The sequence below is a fragment of the Pistacia vera genome, unplaced genomic scaffold (assembly GCF_008641045.1).
Source record: "Pistacia vera cultivar Batoury unplaced genomic scaffold, PisVer_v2 Contig259, whole genome shotgun sequence".
In the NCBI taxonomy this organism is placed as follows: domain Eukaryota; kingdom Viridiplantae; phylum Streptophyta; class Magnoliopsida; order Sapindales; family Anacardiaceae; genus Pistacia; species Pistacia vera.
In genome coordinates this window covers 1,088,153-1,094,647 of record NW_022196067.1, presented here as the reverse complement: position 1 = coordinate 1,094,647, position 6,495 = coordinate 1,088,153, and the positions used below count along the sequence as shown (strand labels likewise).

Genomic DNA, 6,495 nt, shown 5'->3' with positions numbered 1-6,495 from the left:
TTTCTCTATTTTGTTCATGCTGGCTTGAAGTTGTTGCAATTGCTCTATTGTGGTAGCAGGGGCTATAGTTGATGTCGATTTTCTTAAGCTTAAGCTTGCTTCCTTTTGAGTCTTCTTTTTGCTTTGGAGCTTGTCCAAAAATTTGTTGTTCAAAGATGGAGCTAGATGAAGTTTTATTTCATCATCTGTACTCTCAACCCCTACTATTTTGCACAAAGCAGTGATGAGATGGGGAAATGGGTAGCTTGATCGAGTGGGTTTTGCTGTATGCCTGGTATTTTCCATTATGATATGCCCCACATTCATCTTCTTTTTAGTGTGAATGGCATAAATCAGATTGCCCATGCAGCGTCAACAATGTTATAGTGGGTTGCAAGGATCAATCTGGCACATACAAAGTATTTCCATATTATTGTTTCACTCCGCAAGGAGCTTCTAGGAATTTTCCTTATTCCCTTTTTTGTGAGCTGCTAATAAACCAATATTTGTCCTAGTATTTTGTTATTGTTTTTTTTTTTTTTTTTTTTTTTTTTTTGTTGTTATTTGTATTTTACCTTAACAATATGTTACTTTGAGGTGGTTTTTACTATTTTGAAGGTACGTGAGCTTTTGGAATGCATTTGGAAGAAATCGTGCAAAATGGGTCGAGAATCGGAGTTGAAAAAAGGAAGAAAAATGCGAAGCAACTAGATGGTATCGTGGCATACTTTTTCTGTGTCGTGGCATGGCTTTTCTATGTCACAGCATGAGAAGCTGAATTTGGACAGAAATTTCATGCCACGGCGTGAAGAAGTTAGCACCGCAGCGTGACAATGTTTTATGTTTGTGGAAGAATTTGGAGCTGCGGCGTGGATTGCGAGAAAAATAAAACTCTCAACTTCTCCAACTCCGACTTGAATTTGTACTTTCCCCAAAACAACCCTTGCAAAGAAAAACTATAAATAGGACATGTAATTTATTTTAGAGAGAATTCTCTTTGACCTAATTTGAGACTTTTATGCTTTTGAGAGTGTTGTTTTATTGAGAGAAATTGTGAGATCTCAACAAGGGAGAGAAGGAAGTGGATCAATCTACTTCAATTCCTAGGTGACTTCTTTTCAATTATATCTTATTTTACAATATGATTAGCTTTTCATTCATTGAGTTCATTGGTTGAGTTTTATTATGAACAACTAAATCTATTGTGGGAGTTTAGTTTAACTATCATGATTGTATTGGGTATTTGGTGATTTTTTTTATGAAGGTTTTAGATTGTTTCTTGTTTAATTGTTCTTCATGATATTAATTATAATTTGTTGACTGGCCAACAACTTTTTATAATTAAACTTGAGAATTAGCGTTCTAGTGATCATCTTGCCTTAATCAAGCTTTATTAAACAAGAGTTCAAATTGAATACATTATCATTGTTTTGACTTGGATGGTTGTGTGATTTCCTAGTGCAGATTACGGTTAATTAGTTAATAACTTGATCATAGAAGTTAATTAGTTAATTATAAATGGAGAATAAACATGATCATTGGAATTCTCTATGGTTTAGAGGAAAAATCAACAATCTAAATTTAGGGTTTAATTGTTTTATTTGCCAAATATCCCAATACATGATTGAGAAGTTAGCTATATCCCTACTATCACTCTTATTGGTTTACTTAACATTCAACAAATTGTGTTTGTTAGTTTTTATTAATTTATAGTTTTATTTTAGATTAATTTCATCCAACTTTTGGTTAGAGTATTTAGGATTTTATTAATTGTTTAGTTTGGTTGTAAAAGAAAATAAATTAAGAATTTAGACCACTGCAATTCCACGAGAGATCAACCTTGGGAGTAAACTTATCGCTAGCTATTAGTGATTCGTGCACTTGCGAGTATTAAATTTGCACATCAAGTTTTTGGCGCTGCTGCCGGGGAATTGGCATTTAAATTCTATATTTGTTTTCTTAGTTTGGTTTGAATTTTTTTCTTTGTTCTTTGTTTTGTTTTATTTGCATTTTTCTTGGTTTTTGTTTCAGGTATATGCAAGGTCAAAGATCTTTAGGAGGAAACCTCGCACCACCAATTGATAATATTCATAGGATAAGGGAGAAGTTGCAGAAGTTAATTGAAGAACATCAGCTACATCCCGAGGACATCTTTGAAGAAAAGCCATTACATTTCGAGGACGAAAAGGAAAGCTTTGAAGAAACAAAAAATATGGAGCCAGCAGGGAACCAAAGGATGATGAAGGAATATGCAAGACCAATCATTGGGATTGCCACATCTTGCATACAATTGGGGGAAGCAGTAAGGAATTATGAGCTGAAGAATATCCATTATAGCATGTTGCCTTCATTCTATGGAGTTCCTAATGAAGACCCTTTGATGTTCATAAGAGATTTTTATGCCACCGTTTAGACCTTTCCATTGGAAGGACTCAATGAGGATCAATTGAGGATGAGGTGTTTTCCCTACACCTTGAAGGATAGAGCTAAAGCTTGGTTTATGACTCCCTAACCTGGTTCATTGACTACATGGGAGGCGGTTTACAATAAGTTCATGGGAAAATTTAACTCTTATCAAAAGACTATTGACTTGAGGACCAAGATCGTGATGTTTTCTCAAATAGAAGGAGAGCCTTTTCATGAGGCATGGGACAGATTTAAGTTGCTTCTCATCCAATGTCCTCACCATCATTACCAGCTTCAACTACAAAATCAGTTTTTTTATGATGGATTGACACAACAATGTCAATATATGGTGGACAACGCCGCTGGTAGAGCAATGGGTGAGAAAACTGCTACAAAAATGTTTGAGCTATATGAGATGTTAGGTGCTAATTCCTAACAAAAGAGCATGAGAGGAAAAAGATGTTAGAGTAGATGCCTTAAAGCCATTCAATTATTGTAGAATTGACTCTTTGTAATAATGTTCATTAATCCACAAATTTCAAAAATTGATTGTTTTTGAAATGTATGCTTTGTACTTGTTTGTATATTGCATGGTGCCAGGTACATGAGCCTTAGACCTAAGGGTGAATGTTTTAAAATATTTTTTGGGTATGTATGGTTGTATAATTTATTAAATAAGGTCTGCGTGTCCTGCCTTTCTCCTATTCTCGATGTACACTCTCTTCTCATCTCATTCCCCTTGAATGTAAATCGAGGTTTCTAAATTTATTGATGTAAAGAATTTGTATAATTATTTATTGTAAATTTAGAATGATATTTTTGTAATGTACTTGAAGACGGAGCAAAGGACGAGGCAACCATATTTGAAGACTCAAGATGTTTATTACAGGACCCCTAGGTGACCACCAATTCCTCTAGGCTCGAGGAAATCAGTTTTAGTTGGGCCATGTACCGGCACATTTTAGTATTTTGTTTAGAATGCATGATAAGGTTGAATGTTCAATAACATGCCAAACAATGTCATTCTAACAAAGATAATAATCTGATGAGACATTAAATAACAAAACCCTCAATTAAAGTATATTAAGTCACGTAAGCCTTCCATCAACATGGTTTTAATCAAACCACTGTTCGTCGAAACCTTGTTCGCCAAAGCGAAGGGTACACTTTTACCAGTGGGAGGTTAAAATGCATTGGAGTGTTCCTTAATGGTGATGGGTCGACTTAAAATGACGGTTTTGCTTGTTTACCAAAGCAAAGGTTGATAAACGCATGTCATAGGCATAGTAGAGCAGTACACATATTGTGTGTACGTGGTGACATGCAGTGTCCACTCTACTGATACTGAGAATCACACTTGAGGATGATGGCATGTAGTGTCCATTGGATTGTGTGATTGGCTTGTTGGCTTTTTCAAATTTGAGGTTGATGGTAGGAGCTATCAACTGGTGTGGATTAAGTTTGTTGGCCTACCTAATCAACTCATTTTGGCTTGTTTGCCAAAGCGAAGGTTTGAAATGGGCAGGATGGGATCTCGGTCCACTAGGAAAGTCAACGGACTTTCCCGAATTAATGGTGAGGGCTATTGACTTGAGCAAAATAGTGGGAGCTTCGTTTAATAAAAGACCATATTAAACAATAATAATGAACATGGTAATAATGGTTACTTTTTCTGCACTTGTAGATTCACTTAAATTTGAGCAAAATGATCCCAACATCACTGCGACAAATCATCGAACTGGGAGAGAAATGGAATGGTGAAAATTTCGTTGACTGGTATAGAAGTATAAATAATATACTTCAGTCAAGCGATAGATTATACACCATTGAGCAAGCTCTATCACCAGAGCCTGCTGATAGTTCTATCCATGAGACTGGGTATGTATATGTGAAGCATACACATGATGCAAAAGCAGAAATGACTAGATACATTGTGCTTGCATCAATGGCACCATTACTGCGACAGCAGTGCCAGAAAATGGATTTAGCTTCTATTCTTCATTTTCTTCGAAGAAATGAGAAGCATATGGTGTCTCGGTCATTATTCAGATGTAGGATGGAAGAGGGTACCAAAATTGGCGATCATATACTCAAGTGGATCGAGTATATGAACAAGCTTGAGATTTTGGGATGTGGACTTAGAGAAGGTTTAGCAATAAACCTAATATTACAGTCATTACCGGATTCTTATTCTCAATTTGTCTATGACTTTATTGAGGAAGATAAGAAGAATACCCTTTCCGAGCTTCTGGATTTGTTGAAGGCTACTGAGTCAGGCATGAAAATGTCAGAAACATTGACGTTGGTTGAAGCCAACTCAAGTGAAAAGGAAAGGGCTCAGAAGTCGATGGAAAGAACTGTTGCAGAAAGGAAAGGTGTTTGTCCTCACTGTGGGAATCCCAGTCACTGGAGGAAACATTGCAAGGCCTTCCTAGCAAAAGGGAAGAAGAATGTTACTTCTTCGTCAGGTACGTTATTGAGATTAACTTCTCCCGTAAACATCTAGTTGACACAAGATGTGGTACTCACATTTGATTGATGTGTAGGAACTACGGTAGAGTAGATTGCTCGCCGAGGGAGAGGTGGACCTACCAGTTGGAAATGAAGCACGTGCTGCTACATTTGCTGTAGGATCTTATCGTCTGATTTAGCCAATGGGCTTGTTTCTTAGAACTCATGGATCATTATGATTTTTCCTTCAGTTTCTAGAAATTATATTTCTGTGTCCATTTAGGACAAATGAGAATATTAGTTTACTAATGGATAATTGTCCTTGAGTGTAAATAATATTCTTTATGGAACTATTTCATAATAATATGTTCTTAAGAAAGACAATAAGGATAATCTCAAAAATGACAATTATGCCAACTTTGGCAAGTTGAGCTAAACATACCTGAAGGGATGTGGAATAGTATCACAATTCACCCCCTTATACACCCCAATACAAAGGAGTGTCAGAAAGGAGGAATAGGAACTTACTTGACATGGTTAGGTCCATGATGAGTTTTAGTGATTTACCTGTATCATTCTGGGGTTATGCCCTAGAGACTACGACTCACGTTTTGAACCGTGTGCCATCAAAGTCTCTAGATAAGACTCCATATGAATTATGGAGTGGGCGAAAGCCCAACTTGTCTTATCTAAGGATTTGGGGTTACGAAGCTTATGTTAAGAAATTGAATTCGAACAAGCTGGGCCTAAAATCCTTTAAATGTATATTTGTGGGGTATCCAAAGGATACTATTTCTACCACCCAGAAGAGCGCAAAATTTTTGTTGCTCGATCTAGTGTCTTCCTAGAAAAGGAATATTTTCTAAGAAGTACTAGTGGGAGAAAAGTAGAACTTGATGAAGTTCTAGAACCACAAGATATACTAGACGAAAGATGGAATGATGTGCCACAGGAAGTGGTTGAGCATCATGAGGAGGTTACTCCATAGCTTGTGGATCAAAGTGAACTACCTCAGGTAGCACAGGAGCTTCGTAGATTTGGGAGAGTACGCCATGAGCCCGAGAGATATGGTTATCTCGTGACTCAACATGGTGACGTACTAGTCTACCAAGATGATGAACCCAGAACCTACGAAGACACTATATCAGATCCAGATTCCGTTAAATGGATTGAAGCCATGAAATCTGAGATGGACTCCATGTACCAGAACCAAGTGTGGTCTCTGGTGGAACCACATGAAAGGGTAAAACCCATAGGGTGTAAATGGGTCTTCAAGAAGAAGACTGACATGGATGGTAACGTGCATACTTATCAAGCACGGTTGGTTGCCAAAGGTTTCAAACAAATTCATGGCATTGACTATGAAGAAACCTTTTCACCGGTTGCCATGATTAAATCCATCCAGATGATGCTTGCAATTGCTGCATATCATGACTATGAGATTTGGCAAATGGATGTCAAAACTGTTTTCCTGAATAGAAACCTTGAGGAGGATGTGTACATGACACAACTTGATGGTTTCGTTCTTGATAGTCAAGCCAATAAGGTATGCAAGTTACAAAGATCCATTTATGGACTCAAGCAAGCTTCAAGAAGCTAGAACATTTGTTTTGATGAAGCCATAAAAGAATTCGGTTTTATCAAGAACGAAGATGAGCC

The 6,495-nt window shown here is 37.0% G+C and overlaps 1 non-coding gene across 1 annotated transcript; it reads right to left on the bottom strand.

The window, feature by feature from the left end:
* Positions 1-2,566: 2,566 nt before the first annotated feature.
* LOC116132727 lies at positions 2,567-2,673 on the bottom strand. Its single transcript, XR_004128450.1, has one exon. It is a non-coding gene; the product is annotated as a small nucleolar RNA R71 (small nucleolar RNA).
* Positions 2,674-6,495: the final 3,822 nt, after the last annotated feature.